Genomic DNA, 19,607 nt, shown 5'->3' on the forward strand with positions numbered 1-19,607 from the left:
TGCAATGACTCATCCTGATATTTGACTGTGGTTCTAAATATATGCTTGGAATTGTTATCCCAGACTCAAGAATGAGACCTGGGAGCTGGATTTACTTCTCTTTTGTTCACATTTTCCACATGGTAGCCATGTTTGTAGAAAAAACTATATCCAATATACCTATATTACTCTCTTCTTCCATTTAGCTCCCAGCCTTTGTTTGCTGTTAATATTAAGCTATATCCACTATGCAGAGTTCTCTGGTATGTGTGTGTGTGTGTGTGTGTGTGTGTGTGTGTGTGTGTATCATTTATTCTAATTTTGATCAAGCACACAAAGTTCCATTGCTTCTGTATTGCTATGAAATTTAAAAATGTAAGAGAACTCTAGCTTGAAGTGTGAATAAAAAAATTACTGAATTCTTTTTTGCTCCTTTCTAATGGAAAACTGAGGGCATTTAGGGGAGTAGAGCTTCATTTTTCAGAATCATTTCATTTTGAATCTAATTTCATATATTATGCCTGTTTTAAAAAATAATTATTGATTGAAGCCCCAAGGATGATTTTCCCTTTTTGGCTAATGAAAAAGGACCTAATTAAAGTCAAAATTAGAAAAAGAAATGGTGAGAAACTTCATGGCCTATTTTCATGTCTGATACATGTAGATAGAGAGTTCTCCATGTTTTCCTCTAACACTGTAAACTTCCAGAAGTTTTAGCTAGGAAACAAGAGATGGCTAGCAGTTACTCTCTCCGTATTACCCATTAAGGCTACATGGGGTCACCTGCTGTTAAGGGATTGGCATCTATGATGGACTAAGCTTGGAGTATGTGTGAGAACTGACTACTCCCTTTGGAACTCTGAAAGAGCATACCACACCTAAACCTAGAATCACTGGGAATCTGGAGTTCTGTAGCATTCAAGGAGACCTCACGTAACTGTTAAGCAGATGTCACAGAATGGTGCCAGTACGTTTTTGATAAAGAACTTGAATGAGACCAGTTGAGTCATGTGTCTCATCTTTGTACTTTTGGGCTTGGTAAATACCTAGAGGGGTGCATCCTTCTTTTAACGTTCAATACACTGAATGACTTCTTCGTTTCAACTATAGAAATTTGAGGTCTTAGCTGAATGATGGACTCCACAGTACACACACTAACAACTATATTTCTGGAGTCATGTTACTATGAGTACCATTCATTTTAGAGGAATAGTCTATTGGCATTTGCAAACTTTGGGTACATTTCAAGAGTTAAGCATATTCTCTATTCAAAAAAAGAAGAAAATTTAGTTATTGGAATAATATTTAAGTCCTAACCAGATTGTTTTTGTATCAGGGATTATGGAGTATTTTAGAACCAAATACTAAAGGCACAGTTGACAGAACCAGCCTAACCTGGATTGTTTCAGCAATTAAATTTTCTTCTTGATCTCTGAAGTTTATCAAGTTTTGGGTAAGAAAGTTTTTTTGTTTTTTTTTTTGACTTGGAAAGTAATTCCTTGTCTAAAATCCTTTTATGCTTTGAGGAATCTGCTTCTATCCTAAGGGAAATACTAGAGGAGAAATTGCCATGTACTTGAAATGGCATTTTTAATACCACAGAGCCTCGTAAGTCTCATACATTTAAATGAGATATTGCTTCTTTTTTCACAAAAGTTACTAAAGGGGATAAATTACTAGTTCTTTCACATACACTTTGGTCCATGTTTTACTAGAAAAAAATCTGCTTGTTCTTTTTAATAAATGTAAACAAAATATAATAGTTTCTTATTTAAGAGAAATAGTTAATTTAGGAGAATTTTTGAGTGTCTCAGTTTGTCTTTTTCGATGTTCTAGATTTGTCTTCCAGTCTGTTTTGCCAATGAATCATATCCATTCATTTTGGAATTGTCATGCTCTGTGGTACCCATCTTCTCACTCCTTTCTCCGAAAGTGTTAGCGTATTTTCCATTTTAATTCAAAGTAATTTTTAAAAATTAGATATAACTTAGAAATAATTGATAATACTCTAAGAAAGGAATGAGGAAATTCTTCACCAAGCATTCAGTATAGCCTTGAGCGAGTTTTTTTTTTGTTGTTGATTTGTTTTTTAAATTAAGGCTTTGGAACTTAGTGAGCCAATGTCTCTCCTTCCTGTCTTTGAGACCTTAGAGTCTCTCTTTTCCATCAAATTGCTTTCTTCTCTCTTCTTTCTATTTTTCCCTTGGCCTTAAAATTTTTTCCTAGTTTTTATTTTAAAACCACATTTAAACACCTCAAAATTAAAAAAAAAAAATTGACAGTTTTTTCCTTTTGTCTTACCTTTCTCTCCACCAAATCTCCAATATGAGTCTAAACCCCTTGTTTTCTAAAAAGGTGATGGTAGAAGGTTATCCCAAGTGCCATCAATGCCTTAAATTGCTGGAAAACAAGACTGGGAATATATAGTTTAAAAGGATGAAAACAAATTTAAATAGGTGTGTATGTTAAAAGACTATATTAATTTTTTTGTTTAATAGGAAACATTATCTGGACAATTTACTCTTCTTAATTCTATTTATTTTATTTTATTTTTTAAGAAAATGTAGTTGTTTTTGTTAAAGTAACTATAACCTAACTCTTATTTTAAATAAGCATCCATCCAAGGCCATTGAAATTACCTATGCTAGAGGAATGGTAGATGCATCTTTTTTCTGTTGAGTGCCATTTTTTGAGTGTCATCTGATAACTGTCTTGCCCAGTTTCCATGTTTATATTTGCATAATGTTAGTTTTAAATTTAAAACACTGCCAATTCTGATAGAAGTGTTTTAGATCATATTTCCCTATAAAAAAAGAGGTGAGCTAGAAGTACAAGTTCTGGTCTGAAGGCTACTTACTATGTTATAAAGATAAATTTTGGTTGCACTTGTTTGCTATTTGAGAATCGAGAAAGTCAAATAGGAACTGAATAGAAGGATACATTTTACAGCTTTTGATGGTATGGAATCTATCAGATTGTGTTATAATTAAACAAGAATGCAGAGAAGTTGAGTCTATAAAAATTTGTTATAATTTTGTTTGGCTATGTTTGATTTTGGAGATTTCTGGTTGCTCTCTTTTTAAAATTTGAACTAATATAAGGAATATTTTTCGTTCTTCCAACATGAGTAAATCAAAGAAAAATCAGTGCTTTGTGTTGTTTGTTATCTGAAAGTAACAATAACACTTCTTGGCAGTTAACATCTTGTGAGCCTTCAGGAAGTATCTGAAACATATGGTGTAGAATAAGGAAGTTGTGGGTAACTGTTGGTGCTTTGGTGCTTTTTAACTCTGTAAAAAGTCTGTAATCAATCTGGCCATTTATAGTGTGACAGTAATGGGTTGTTGGTCAGAAAATAACTTTTATATTCATTGATTCAGTGGAATGTTGAGTATTTCTAACTTGTAAGCCAATATAATTTTAAATAAGTCAAGTAAACCTAGACATCTTAATACTGATGAAATGCTTAACATTCTGACCTAGTGCAGTGGTAGTACAGAAGAGGATGATATATATGGTCCTTGTGGTCAAGGAGATCATGGTTGTGGGTGGGGAGTGGGGGGGGGAGTATGTACCTGACCTTCTAGTCTTTTTTCTGTATGAATCATGTTTTTATCTTATTGCAGTTAGAGCATAAACATAATTTTGTATTTTTTTCACTTACCATTATCATAAGCATTTTTCTTGTTGATAATCTTATTTTTTAATGTCTGTGCATACCCACCATCCAGAAGCTATTCCATCTATTAACAATTCTTGTTTTCCCTGATAATCTGTGCTTTCTCCTCCCTTTTAATGAGAGTTATTTAATGGCCATGGCACTTTTTATCTTGGCTACCCAGAAGCTGAGAACAAACTTGGAAGCCCAAATATAACAGCTGTATGGACTTTACCTGGTTGGCGCATTTAAATTGTTTTCCTTGATCCAAATTTTTTACATTTATAATGAGTATATTATGTATATGTTCTTCTTGTAAGCTACCTCAATTCCTTTTGTGTCATGAATCAGGGTAAAAATAAATTAAAAAAATTTTTTTTTAATTCCCCTGTTGGTTGGACGTCTTTTCTAGTATAGTGAATCATATTGCAGTGAATTTTTTTTTCACACCTACAGGTTTCCCCCTCTTTTGGATAATTTTCTTAGAATATATTTAGGGAAGTAGGTCAAGGAACATGAACACTTTGGTGGTTCTTGATATATAACAAGGTTTAACCACTTCTATTGTGAACAGAATTGGAGAAGTAAGAATAAGTAGAAAATTCCATTTTGCTTATCATGATTTATGAATTTGAATCTTTATTTATAACATTAGCACCTAGAGTTGATATAGAACCATTTACTATTATTTTTAATGCAATTTTATTGAGATATATTCACACACCATATGATCCAACCAAATATACCATCAGTGGCTTACAGTATCATCATATAGTTGTGCATTCATTGCTGCAATCAATTTTTGAACATTTTCATTACTCCAAAATAAAGAAAAAAATTAAAAAGAACACCCAAAACATCCCATACCCCATCCTCCCCTATTATTTATATATTTTTTTGTCTTTATATTATTACTCATCTGCCCATAAGTGTCAGTCACCAGGTTTTGACTATTACACGGTCCCACTATAAAAGCTATATAGTTATACCGTCACCATCAAGAATCAAGTCTACTGGATTACAGTTCAACAGATTCAGGTATTTCCTTTTAGCTATTCTAATTCACTAGAAACCAAAACAGAAAATCTATATACTGCATAAGAATAACCCCCAGAATGAGCTCTTGACTCTATTTGAAATCTCTTAGCCACTGAAATGTTATTTTGTTTCATTTCTTTTCCCCCTTTTGGTCAAGAAAGCATTCTCAATCCCACAATGCCAGGGCCAGGCTCATCACTGGGAGTCATGTCCCATGTTGAGGGGAGAGTAGTGAGTTTATTTGCAGAGGTGGCTGAGAAAGATTTTCTAGGGGTGACTGTTAGGCATAATTATAAGTACGCTTAGCTGCTTCTTTGCAGCAATAAGTCTCATAAGGGCAAGCTCCAAGAATGAGGGTTTGACTTATTAAATTGGGAGTTCCCAATGCTTGTGAGAATATCAGGAATTCCCTGGTGGAGAAGTTTAGTATATCTACATTTTCCCCCAGTCCCTCAAGGGGACTTAGCATATTTTTTTTATTTTCTGCCCCAAATACTCTGGGATGTATCTCGGGGTATTACATTAACCCATACGTAATAGCAAGATCTCATTCTAGGTTCCATGTAATTATGTTGTTTAAATAAACTGACCATACAGGTTAAATTAGATAGTGTACTACAGAGAATATAAATTTTGTACCAAATAAACATCTCATAAATAACAGTAAAAACTCAAATATAGATGTGACAGCTGTAAGAGCTTACAATCTAGGAACCTTTACAATAAGCCTTCTTGAACTTTCTGTACTCCTGCATCGTGGATTGTCTAATCTCTGCTCATGTTCTATCCCCTGCTGACCTGTGCTCTCAAATTTAATTCTCAGCATTTGCTCATTATAGTTAGTTTATGTTAGTGAGGCGTTAAAATATTTGTCCTTTTGTTTCTGGCTTATTTCGTTCAACATAATGTTCTAAAGGTTAATTCACCTAGTTGCCTGCCTCACAACTTCATTCCTTCTTGCATCCGCTCAGTATTCCATTATACGTATACATTGCAGTTCACCCTTCCGTTCACCCGTGGATGTACCCTTAGGCCACCTCCATCCATTTATTATTTGATTCTTTCTTAGGAAATTTCTTCTCAAGCTCCTTGAATTTACAGTAGCTTACTTTATCCTTGAATATATTCCTTTGATTGATCTATATTCCCTTGGAATATAGAGCCATTACCTTTTGTTAAGAAAATTATTAAGATTTAAAAGACAGTGATTTTAAGCTACTTAACTCTTTTCTGATTCTGCCTTTCTTCCTTTGAATGAAAATCTGTTTTTCTAATTAAATGAAAAAAATGTTTTTGGGCAGCTGAAGACATTTGTGCTACTTCCTTGTACTTTACCTTTCTACCATTTCTGCCCCCCCCATGTAACATTCATTTGCTTTTTAAATTTGGCATCAAGATCTTAGTCTAGTAAAATACCTCCAAGACTTCAGCTTGACACACTTATTATCTTTGAAAGAAAAACACTTCTTATTTCTTGGTCATAAGAATCAGTACTCAGCTAATGGAAAGTATGAGGCAGTAGTCTAATCATTAACATTTTTTATTTTAAAGGAATAAATGGCTTAAAACAGATTTCATTTGGAAATTATTTACATGTAAGTTATGTCAATTAATGATGTGACCGATACATGAAGACAACAAAGGAGAAAAATTAACCAAATACTAGGTATAATTTCCATGTTGGAGCTAATACCTGAGAGGGCCTAAACATTTTCTGTCCCTATTTTTCAAATTGCTTAAAAATACCTTCTGACTGATAAAAAGCTTCATCACCTATTACTGTGTTTTGCAATTGTTAGTATTTGAAAAAGTTGAATACTGTTATAGGAATAAAACATTTTCCATTTTAGTTTCATCCTGTGACTAGCTAATCATTTCTGCATAATTTTTAGGGTGATAGAAGTAGATGACTAGTTTGCATTTTTGTTGAAAGTGTATTTTTTAATGAGATAGCTTTATTAATTTTAGATTTATATGTCCTGGTTTTGAAAAGATGGAAGTATTATAAGAAGTTACTTTTTAGTTTATCTAACTAGAATCTAGTTCTTTGCAATATTAAGATCTGTATATTTAATAAACTTTATTTAAGCTCTCTTTTTAAAAAGACTATGTAAGAGAGAAAAAAAATTTAGGCACAAGATATTTATTCAGGCACAAACATTTATTACTTCTGCTTCATTTGGTATCTCATGTGGTCTTCAGACCTGTTTTTTGTTTTGTTTTTTTTTATCTTTATATGGACTCTTTCATTTCTGTAGGCTAGTGTTGTCTATTGAGAAGCTTAAAGTTATGGTTTTTTAAAATTAGTATCTAGAACTGAAGGTTTCTTAGAAAATTAATTTTATGAGTAAGAGTTAAAGGATTTCTGTTGGTTTAGCTTAGAGAACAGAATAAAAATGAGTGATTTGATTACTCCCCGAAGCATATTGATGGAATGGGTAAGGAAGATACTAAGCTGTTTTTTCTGTTATTTTGGAAGATTAAATTAGAGAAAATGAATTTGTTGGTTTTGAGTGGTCATTAGGAAATATTTCTTGACCATGAGAATAATACACAGGAAAAAGTGCAGAGGGAAAGAAAGCATGGATTCTCCTTACATGGAGACTTTAGGTAGGAGAATAGTCAACTCTCTGTCATGGATAGCTTAGATATAACATCTTTATGACAGTTACTAGGTCAGATCTGGAAGCCCCTTCCACTGGAATTCTTTGAAGTAATGTTTAAGGATATGATCGTTGTTTAGGCTTTAAAATACTTTAGAGTTTCAAATTGTTTCATTTATTTATGACAGAATATCTGTCTGAAATCTTTTGAAGTTTAGAGACACAGTGAAGGACTTACTTGGCAGAGAATAGATTTATATTATTGTTTTGATTTGGTTGTCTGAGATTTGTTTGCTCTTAAGTCAGCATTTGATTCTTGGTTACTATTGGGACTTTTGATGTTTAATTGTTCAAGGAGAAGCTTCTGAAAGACCAATGTCAATCTTCTGAGACTCAGTAACAGTTGGATTATCTGCCTTCCATGAACACTAAGAACTGATGATTCCTTTTGAGAAGGCAAATAATGAGTTGTATATGGCATTCTAGCAGGTCTGTTTCTCTTTCTTCCCCCCATAGGCCTATCAGCATTCTGATGGGGCAGAAGACAACAGAGATGGAAGGTGTTCCAAACTTGGCAAAAGCCATCAATCTAAGGAGGTAAGCTCTGATTTTGAGCAGGCAGAGCAGGTGGCTCTTCCTGCCTTAATCATATCCTCTTGCTCTTTGGAAAGATGGACAGAAAGAAAGAGCATTCAAAATGAGGCTGCAATAGTACCCTTATCTATTATAAAAGGAAAATTTTGAATTAGTCTTTTGATTCTTCTTTTTTCTTCTCCCCTCCCCTTTTTTTCTTTTTTTAGATGTCTTGATATTTGTTTATTTTTGTCCCTGGAAAACTAGCAGTTTAAAAAATGGCTGATTATTATCTGTTGTTTTGGGATAAGTTGGATGAACAGAATATTGTTAATTTCCAGTTAATCTCAGTTGTGGCTGGTTTTGATGAATAAAATGGTAAGATTTTAAGATTTTGGCTGAGATTGTTTTGTAGTTTGGGTTCACACAGGGGCTATTAAGCCAGAAACAATCTTTCAAAACACTTCAAATATAATGCAGCAGTATAGTTATAGGTTAACTTCATAGGACTTGAGGCTTTCAGGTTGTCTACTGTTCTTGCCCACATGGTCCTTTGGTCCCTCTTTTCCCTTCCCTTTATTCTCATTCCCTTTTCTTTTCCCTTTACTAATTCCTTAGTGACATTCAGGACTTAGAAGAGACGTCTCTCCCCAGCATTAAAAGGTCCTTCTCAAAAGTGTTTTACCATTACATGTGACTTGGGCCTTGAGAAAGCTGAGTCCATTGACTATGTTGTACTGTACAAATGTGCAGTAATTAGCAAGAGAGTCTATATTTGTATTACATGATCTTATTGGTTAATACATGTACTAAAAATAATAGTGCTAATTTTTAGAATCTCAGTACTGGTAAAGAAAACATGAAATACAGAGTCATAGGCAATTTTTGTCAAGTGTTAGGGAGGAAAGAATAATCACCAGAAAAACATTTATAAAATCATGCAGAATAACAAAGAAACTACCCTTAAAGCACCATGTGGTGATAGACCGTTGGTGATTTAGATTATCTTTTAAGGGGATTTTAATGCATGTTTATAAGCTAATATGTAAATTAAAGTAACTCTAGTTGCTATAGCAAATAAACTATAAATATTATATATATATGTATATATGTTTGTGTGTGTGTGTGTGTATATATGTATATGTATATGTTATTCTTGCTCATACAAAGTCCAAAATGCATCCAATAGTTGGGCAATTCCTTCAGAGACACAGACTCTTTCTAATTTTTGTCTCCACCATCTTCAACTCATGACTTCCAAATTCTCTCCTGCATTAAGTTGAGGGAAGGGGAAAGGAAATGAGGATTGTGTATGGAAGGCTTTTATTGGGGCAGGTGTAGCTGTGCGCCCATCACTTTTGTTTGCACTTCGTTGGCTATAACTCAAACAGAAGCTAACTTTAGAGTCTTAGATATGTAGTCTGACTGCTTTTGTAAATATCTGGCCAGTGTTTGCCTGAATTTAACAGCAAGTTGTCTTGCTAGGTGGTATAAGTATTATGAGGCAAGGGAGTGAATGTACCTAAAACTTAGCAACCATCTGCCTATTCCTTGTACTGTTACTTATTTATGACAAAGAGAAGGTGATAAGATTCTAATGAAAATATAGCAATTATGACTTGTGCTCATATAATCTGATTTTATTTTTTATAATTTCGAGGTTCCTCTGGCTTATTTTGTCATTTATAAACATTGCTGAATCTTTATTCATTTATTCAACAAACATTTACTAAATGTTGGGATTTTGTTGTTGTTTCCTTATCCATCATTTGGCTTTCCTTGTCTTTCTTTTAAAAATAAGTTAATATAAAATAAGATATATAATTTCCTGATGCTTGTGTTAAAGGATAGGTTTTGATAGATTTTTAAAATTATTATTACCTGTAGATCCTGCCAGTCTCAAAGGTGGAGACAACCAAAATTCTTATTGGCTGTCTGAAAGCATATGTAAAGTTTTGCAGAGAGCTGAATATAATAAACAGCCACTCTGGGAAGATGTTCCTTGGTTTTCCTGCTTGCATCCTTTTCTACTTGCATCTTACTTAGTAAGTGGGGAAATAGATATCTTAATGTTATCTTTTTAATACTGTGGTTTCCTACTAGTACTTAGTAGGTAATACATTAATTAGCCTTCTTGTGATTTGTGTAATCAGTTATCATTAATATATCTGCATGTAACTACACAAAGATAACAAGCCTTCTGATTAATTTTGATGGGATAGAGAAATAAATTAGTTAAGAACCTTTGTAAGTAGACCAATATATGTAGGCTGCAATTTTTGTACTAAACTGGAGAGGAAGATGGAAGAAGGTAATACTTAATGTTAGAGAAGCTGATTATTATTTCTACAGATTTAAATCTAATTTACATAGACATTTTTAAAATATGGGATGGATAGAATGGTATAGTAGCTATGACTTGTAAATTAAGGAATAATACCCAGGGTTGGTTATTTAAAATAGCCCCTGTGATCACATGAACAAAAACATATTAAATGTTTTAAGAAAGCGATTAATATAATAAAGATGTTCAAACTTCTTTTAAAAGGAATTGAATTTCTGATTCAGGGGTCAGGTTTTGCTAACAAGATAAATGTGTTAACAGGCTATAAATTTTTTTTGCCTGAGGAAAATTAGCAATAGGAATGAGGAATTGAATACATAATGAATTTTGGAGAGAAGTATTTTGCTATTCATACTTTATGAGTAAATGAAGTAGTCTATTCTAGGAAAATATTTTTGGACTTTCCTAAATAGTACTGTAATAAGCATAAAAATATTTCTTAAATATGGTTGCTCCAAATTTTATTTTGCACATTCAAGTTCAGTACTGAATTTATCAAATACCATAAGATATACCATAAGGTAAAATTTTAAATTATCTTCTCTGGAGTTACAAAGTAGTGAAAGTGTATGTGCAAAAGAATAAATAAACTATCCATTTTTATTGCTTCTTTTACTAAACAGTATGTTGTCCTGAAAAAATGCCTTATAATACAAAGTTACATTACTGTTTGTCTTCAGATTTTCAGTTTTATTTCTATCTTTCAGAATTAAAAGAGAAAATTTGCAGGTTATACAGAGTGGGAATCTTATAGAGACTTTTCTATTTTCATCTTAAAGATAAGTAAGTAGAAGAATAGCCAATTTTAGTACTGTCTGTTTGTGAATAATAGTCAGAATTTTTTCAGTATTGTTAGGGTGGTTGGTGTGTTTGAAATTTTAATAGCCATTTTTATTTTTAACTGGTTGAAGATTTTACTTGAGTCTTAAAAAGCATACTTAGGAAGATGCTAAATAAAATCAGTATGCTACAGTGATACCACAGACTAGCAAAAATTATAGTCTGCAACAAATTGTAGTTTCATCAGCGTTGTTAATTTATACTTTGAGAAGAATATGTACTACTTTTAGTCTGAATCTTTTGATGCCAGAAAAATGAAATTGGTAGTATTAAATAATGTAACAGGTAAAATATATTTATTATATAAAAAGCTGAGACAAAGCCTGGTTTAGTCATACTTGTGATTTATTTTGCATCAAGAACAGTGAAAAGATGAGCATCATCTGTCACTATACAAGTCTGGAATATGCAGCAAAAATAACTGAAAACATCTTAAAAATACCACTTTTGTGGGTTAAGAAAATTAACTTTTATGTTTACAAGAGATGTTGAGTCTCTAAAGCTTGTAATTTTAAGACTTTGAATATAGAATATGGGGTGAAGGGCAAGTCATGGTAACTATGTGCTAAATGCCCTTGTTTGGTGTGATACGTGCTTGCTAAGAAATAGAAAAGATACAAATCATTTTTATGAGATTAATACATACATTTTGAAGGAAACAGAGAATGGGTTGATAGTTTTAACAACTGTTAATTTTGAGGCACAATAACAATATGATTCCAAGTGGAAATAAATTAAACAGAAAGTAAGCCTAAAGGGTTAGTTAGATGTGAGTGGAAAATTAAGAAATTATAATTAGGGATAGTTAGAAAGGCTTAAGGAGAAAATGAAAAGTATTTTGGTTTCCTAGCTGCTAAAGCAAATACCATCAATGTGTTGACTTAAACAATGGGAATTTATTGACTCACAGTTTTGAGGCTAGGAGAGTCCAAAATCAAGGCTTCATCAAGACAGTGCTACCTCTCAAAAGACTGTGGCGTTCTGGGGCTATCTGCTGGTGATCTTTGGTCCTTAGTTTTTCTGTCAGGGGGCAGTGCAAATGGCAGCATCATCTGGCTTCTCAGTTGTTGACTTCCAGCTTCTGGCTGATCCCATGTGGCTTTCTCTCTCTCTTTCCTGCCCTATAAGGCCTTCAGTAATAGGATTATGGCCCATTCTGAATCAATTGGGCCACACCTAACTAATGTAAACTCACACCCAGAGGAATGGATTAAGTTTAAGAACATGTTTTTCTGGGATACATAGCTCCAAGCTACCACAAAAATGATTGATAAAACTTTAAGGAATTGTTCTAGATGAACCTAAGCTAATTTGGCTGTTGTACAGTGTACATTTGTGTAAATATTGGAAATCTCTAGTAATTAGAGGTATGTTGGAGCTTTATGTCTCCTTACCTGCAATATTGTTATCACATGGTACATTACAACAAAGCTACACAAACCGGTATGGATTAGCTACTTGACATACAACAAAGCTACACAAACCAGTATTGATTAGCTAGTTGACATAAAATCAGTCGTTAAGACCTGTTTTCTATAAAACAGCTACTATCCAAGTCACTTGATAAACTGTGTAAAACAGCTTCTCTCCAAGGTTGACTTACGGGGGTGGGAAGGTGAGGGGTGGCGTGACACAGCAGGTCCTGAAGGGTTTTGTGGATCATTGTAAGAGCTTAACTGGGTTTAGGGGTTTTTTGTTGTTTGCTTGATTGATTGCTTGTTTTAATGAGAAAGGAGGTCAATGAAGGATTTGAGCAGAGGAATGGCATGCTCTGGCTACACCTACGGTACTATACTGAGAATACAGCAGAGCAAAGGCTGGAGCATAGTCACTAGACTATTGTAATAATCTAGACAAGAGATAATGCTTTGGGCTAAGAAGGAAGTAATGAAAGTGGGGAAAAGTGGTCAAATTCTAGAATTGTTTGTTTATTTTTGAGCTGAAACGGCAGAGGGGCCTGTATTATTATTTTAAATTCTCAAGTTTATTCACAAGACAGAAATAACAAGCTTGTGCAAGGGCCAGTGAGGCTGGCAGTGCCAGCTACACCTGGAACATGGATGTCGGCATTTAGAACAAGGAGAACTTGGCACTGTCAGGATAGCCTCTGCCCTTGCTGGGGGCCTCAGCAGTCCCCAGTGCCACCCACCACTTTCAAACTGCTTTTTAAAAAACGTTCTACAGAGCAGAAGTGTATTTGCCAATTTTCATCCCTCTAAACACGTGCAGGGATAAGAGCTAAATATATTTTTACTAGAAGACGGTGTACATCTAATATACATCTGGGCAAACTTTACACTTCAGTGCCCAGCACTGCTTTCTCACTTCTTATTTTAATGGAATCAACTGTCTAATTTTGCAAATGAGTTTTTCTAATTTTATATTAGTTTTGACCTCCTTAGGGCTAAATATTTTATTGACAGACTTTTAGTCACATAGTAGAGAAAGGAAAAGAGTCAAGGAAAAACAATTGAATTTTCCTATTTACAATATTACACTTCAAAATATGTAGTCATATAGTGATGATGGTATTATTCTGGAACTAAAGAAGTTAATAATGCAATGTAATAATTTAAAACAAATATCAAGACTAAAGTAAATATTAATTTAAGTCTATAAAGTCACATGTTTACCTGTGAAATGCTATTTTTAAAAGTATAGAATAAGGGCAACTGTTGCCAGTCCAGTAAAAAATTACTTTTTAGTTTAGGTATTTCAAGTTACATATATGATTCATTCAAAACAAATATAAAAATTTAATGCTAAAAAGCAAATTGTTCCCTTTTAATGCCTTTCTTTTTTTTTTTTTTTTCTCATTTTTATTCAGATTGTTCAGATACCATAAAATTATCCAAAGATCCAAAGTGTACAATCACTTGCCCCTGGGTACCCTCATACAGCTGTGCATCCATCACACTTAATTTTTGTTCAATTTTTAGAAACTTTTCATTATTCCAGACAAGAAATAAAGTGAAAGATGAAAAAAGAAAAAAAGAACAGGAAACTCTAATCCTCCCCTATCCCTAACCAACCCCCCTCAATTGTTGACTCGTAGTATTGATATAGTACATTTGTTACTGTTCATGAAAAAATGTTGAAATACTACTAACTGTAGTATATAGTTTGTAATAGGTATATAGTTCTTCCCTATATGCCCCTCTATTATTAACTTCTAATTGTATTGTCATACATTTGTTCTGGTTCATGGAAGTGATTTCTAGTATTTGTACAGTTAATCATGGACATTGCCCACCATAGGATTCAGTTTTATACATTCCCATCTTTTGACCTCCAGCTTTCCTTCTGGTGACATATATGACTCTGAGCTTCCCCTTTCCACCTCATTCACACACCATTCGGCGCTGTTAGTTATTCTCACATCTTGCTACCAACACCCCTGTTCATTTCCAAACATTTAAGTTCATCCTAATTGAACATTCTGCTCATACTAAGCAACCACTCCCCATTCTTAAGCCTCATCCTATATCTTGGTACCTTATATTTCATGTCTATGAGTTTACATGTTATAATTAGTTCCTATCAGTGAGACCCTGCAATAATTGTCCTAATGTGTCTGGCTTTTTTCACTCAGTATATTGCCCTCGAGGTTTTGTCATCAACCCATTTATTTTTTAATATGGTTTTGTTCACTCACCATACATTCCATCCCAAGTAAATAATCGATGGTTTTCTGCATGGTCATACATTTATGTGTTCACCACCTTCACCACTATCTATATAAGAGCATCTACATTTCTTCCACAAGGCAGGAGGGAGAGTCAAAGAAGGTAGAGAGACAAAAGAAAGAGGAAAAAAAAAATGACAGCTAGGAAGCAGCAAAAGGAAAAATAACCTTAAATCAAAATAGAATAAAGAATCAAACAATACCACCAATGTCAAGTGTCTAACATGCCTCCCCTATCCCCCCCTCTTATCTGCATTCACCTTGGTATATCACCTTTGTTACATTAAAGGAAGCATAATACAATGATTCTATTAGTTACAGTCTCTAGTTTATGCTGATTGCATCCCTCCCCCAGTGCCTCCCCATTTTTAACACCTTGCAAGGTTGACATTTGCTTGTTCTCCCTCGTAAAAGAACATATTTGTACATTTTATCACAATTGTTGAATACTCTAGATTTCACCAAGTTACACAGTCCCAGTCGTTATCTTTCCTCCTTTCTTGTGGTGTCTCACATGCTCCCCACCTTCCTCTCTCAACCGTATTCATAGTTACCTTTGTTCAGTGTACTTACATTGTTGTGCTACCATCTCCCAAAGTTGTGTTCCAAACCACGCACTCCTGTCTTCTATCACCCTGTAGTGCTCCCTTTAGTATTTCCTGTAGGACAGGTGTCTTGTTCACAAAGTCTCTCATTGTCTGTTTGTCAGAAAATATTTTGAGCTCTCCCTCATATTTGAAGGACAGCTTTGCTGGATACAGGATTCTTGGTTGGCGGTTTTTCTCTTTCAGTATCTTAAATATATCACACCACTTCCTTCTTGCCTCCATGGTTTCTGCTGAGAGAGCCGCACATAGTCTTATTAAGCTTCCTTTGTATGTAATGGATCACTTTTCTCTTGCTGCTTTCAGGATTCTCTCTGTCTTTGACATTTGATGATCTGATTATTAAGTGTCTTGGCGTAGGCCTATTCAGATCTCTTCTGTTTGGAGTACGCTGCCCTTCTTGGATCTGTAATTTTATGTCTTTCATAAGAGATGGGAAATTTTCATTAATTATTTCCTCTATTGTTGCTTCTGCCCCCTTTCTCTTCTCTTCTCCTTCTGGGACACCAATGATACGTACATTATTGTACTTTGTTTCATCCTTGAGTTCCCAGAGACGTTGCTCATATTTTTTCATTCTTTTCTCCATCTGCTCCTTTGCATGTAGGCTTTCAGGTGTTTTGTTCTCCAGTTCCTGAGTGTTTTCTTCTGCCTCTTGAGATCTGCTGTTGTATGTTTCCATTGTGTCTTTCATCTCTTGTGCTGTGCCTTTCATTTCCATAGATTCTACTAGTTGTTTTTTTGAACTTTTGATTTCTGCCGTATACATGCCCAGTGCTTCCTTTACAGCCTCTATCTCTTTTGCAATATCTTCTCTAAACTTTTTGAATTGATTTAGCATTAGTTGTTTAAATTCCTGTATCTCAGTTGAAGTGTACATTTGTTCCTTTGACTGGGCCATAACTTTGTTTTTCTTAGTGTAGGTTGTAATTTTCTGTTGTCTAGGCATGGTTTCCTTGGTTATCCAAGTCAGGTTTTCCCAGACCAGAATAGGCTCAGGTCCCAGAGGGAAGAAATATTCAGTATCTGGTCTCCCTGCGGGTGTGTCTTCGAAAATTGCTCCACCCTTTGATGCCTGGAGTCACTGTGCTTTTCTGCCCAGCAGGTGATGCCTGTTAGCCTATAATTCTTGACTGGTGTGAGGAGGTATGGCTGTGTTCCCCCAGGCTCTGGGGTCTGGTTCTGAATGGAAAGGGCCCCACCCCTTTCCTCCTAGAGAAGACAGACCCCCCAGGTGGAGGTCATTAGCATTTCAGTGGTCTCGCTCTGTGCTTGTGGTGTCTCCACCCTTCCCAGAGTCACAGCCCTGGAAACTGAAAATGACTGGGGCTTTCTCCACTGAGCCGAAAAAGAAACAGATAGTCCCCTTCAGACCCAGTCCAAGGCGACCCTCTGGCTCTCCCAGGTCAGTCGTCACCCAAAGCCTCTGTCTGTTTTTGGGGGCTGCGTACCTGTAGTGAGCAGTTCACACTCGCTACTTAAAACCCCAGTTGGAGCTCAGCTGAGCTATATTCGCTTGCTGGGAGAGAGCTTCTCTCTGGCACCACGAGGCTTTGCAGCTCAGGCTATGGTGGAGGGGGTCTCGTGACTTGGATCCGCAGGTTTTACTTAAAGATTTTATGCTGTGTTCTCGGACATTCCTCCCAATTCAGGTTGGTGTATGATGAGTGGATGGTCTCGTTTGTCCCCCCGCAGTTATTCTGGATTATTTACTAGTTGTTTCTGGTTTTTTGTAGTTGTTCCAGGGGGACTACTTACCTTCCACTCCTCTCTATGCCGCCATCTTGCCCCCGAGTCTTAATGCCTTTCTTACTGGGACCCTTTGAATATACTGTGTTCTGAAGTTGCTTAAGTTTTAAATAAAGTTAAATTTCAAAAGCAAATACTTCATATTCTGAGCAGAATTTGAAACTTAATTTTGGCTGTGTAGACATCTTAGTGGCATCATGCTGTGCACTCTTTGGCAGTTTTTATTTTCCGATTTAGCAATAATTATTCAACATCCTTCCATTCAATTCTAGGTACCCTCCTATGTTGGCTTATATAGATAAACTGCATTCCTTTTGACAGGTACCTTTACTTATTGTATTGTATTTTTTTTTAATTTTATTGTATTTTTAAAACTACTTGCATGGAACTTACCATGTATGCCAGGCACCGCTCTAAGCCCTGTACAGATATTAGCTTACTTAATCCTAATATCAACTCTGAGATGTTATTCCTCACTTACAAATAAGCATCTGAAGCCCAGAGAAATTAATTTATTCAAGGTCTCACAACTAGGAAGTAGCAAAGCCATGGCATTGGTATGATGAAATACCAATGAATCAAATTCATCATATGACTATCATAGTAACCCACTAATTACAGGTTTGGAGGTGGTTCCAATTTTAGGGTTATATGTTGTATAGAACATCCATTTTTATATATCCATGTGCTTTGGTGCAAGTGTTTCTATAGGATAAAAAACAAAAATAGTAATACTGGGTCAAAGGGTATGGAAAATTTTTATTTTAATAGAGCCAACATAACTTTTAAAAGAGTAGTTCTAGTTTATCCTTCTATCATGCCCATCTTCTTTTTCTTTCTTTTTATATTCTCCTATCTGGTGACAATCTTGGCTATCTTCCTTATGAATTTTGATGTCAAAACAGTACAACTTGTTTTTAATGTTTCTGAATAATCTTTTTAAATCCTGTACTGCATGCTGAATTAGTAGCAGTTGTTGAAGAACATAAAAAATAATGAGTATTCAACCTAAGGAAAGTTCTTATGTGAATGAGTACGGTGTATTTGTAGTGATGTGGGGCTGTGCAGATAGTTAATTCATCCAGACACTAACTTCTCCCCCAAGATAACCACTATTCAGACTTCAAACACTATTGATTAGTTTTGTTTTGAACTTTATATGTTTGGAATCATATGGTATGTACTCCTTTGTGTCTGCTGCTTTTTCTTCATGTTTGTAAGATTTGTCCATGATATTGTATGTAACAATAATTTGTTCATTTTCATTGTTGCATAGTATTCCAGTGCATGAATATACTACCATTTATTTATCCATTCTGCTATTGATGGACTTTTGGGTTCTTTCTAGTTTTGGATTATTATGAATAGTGCTGCTCTGAACATTGTTTTAAATGTCTTTTGGTAGACATTTATGTGCACTTCCTAAGAGTGAAATTGTTTTGTCATAGAGTTGACAAATATTGAACTTTATTAAATCTTGTTAGTTTTCACTTTAGGTGTACCAAGTTATGCTCCTGTCAGCAATATATGAGTTTCAATTGTTCTGTGTCCTTACCAGCACTTGGTGTATTGTGTTTTTCATTGTAGCCATTCCAATGGATTTAAGTGGTGTTGCATTTTGGTCTTAATGTGGGTTTCCCTGATAATTAGTAAAGCTGGGATACTTGTTTTGCTTAGCAGTTTGATGTCTTTGTGTCAAAATATATGTGATTAGATTATTTCCATAAGTACAGGGATTTTTGTTTGTGTGTTGCTTGTTTGAAGCAAAAAGGAGCACCTCTTATACTTTGTTTTTTTCCAAATGAAATCTTAAAGTGGACTCCAATATTTAAATACAGATTAATAGGAGCATTTCTTTAGAGGCAGAATTGAGAACACAGTCTCTGGAGTCAGGCTCCCCCTCTTTTAGGAATCCTGTTTTGCCACTTATTAACACATGACTTTGGGCAAATTACTTAACCCCTGTTTTCCTTAGTTTCTTCATCTGTAAAATGAATGTAATAATAATACCTACATCATAAGGTTACCATCAGGCTCAGAGAAATTAGTTTAGGTAAAGTGCTTAAGACAGTACTTGGTACATGGGAAGCTCTATGCAATGTTAGCTGCTGACAATAGCGGTGGTGGTGGTGGTGAGATGAATTTATTTTTGTGAATTCATATCAAGCCACTTGGTGAGAATAATGAGGCTGTATTGTTCAGTACAAATTTGAGATTGAACGTAATGGATATTTTAATTTTATTTTAGCCTCAGCGGTCAATTTTGTTTTGTTTTGGTTACACATTATCAAGAAAATCTTGATTCACACAGATGAGCAATTGAAAATAGATATGGTTCACCCGGTAGTCTCAGGATTCCCTTAAGCTTTTAGATCAGTTTAATTGAAAAGAAAGAGTAGAAAATATTTACTTGTAATTTACTTGGATTCCTGTTTTTAAATTTAAAAATTGATCGAATAAAAACAGATAAGCTCTTGGGATTGAGAATATCTTCTTGACGAAAAGGGGAATGCAAAATGAGACGAAATAGTTT

The 19,607-nt window shown here is 34.6% G+C and overlaps 1 protein-coding gene across 7 annotated transcripts in view; it reads left to right on the forward strand.

Moving 5' to 3' along the window:
• Positions 1-19,607, forward strand: part of SPAG9 (sperm associated antigen 9) — a 157,228-nt gene that overhangs the window by 47,188 nt on the left and 90,433 nt on the right. The window contains exon 1 of one of the 7 annotated variants that reach the window (XM_037810344.1): positions 7,806-7,875. The exons of the other annotated variants lie outside the window; for them this stretch is intronic. The gene's annotated coding sequence lies outside the window, so the exon portion shown is untranslated. Of the gene's footprint in view, positions 1-7,805; positions 7,876-19,607 lie in introns of those variants that run through there. 7 annotated transcript variants of the gene reach the window in all.

This window comes from Choloepus didactylus, chromosome 18 (assembly GCF_015220235.1).
Source record: "Choloepus didactylus isolate mChoDid1 chromosome 18, mChoDid1.pri, whole genome shotgun sequence".
NCBI classification, from domain to species: Eukaryota; Metazoa; Chordata; class Mammalia; order Pilosa; family Megalonychidae; genus Choloepus; species Choloepus didactylus.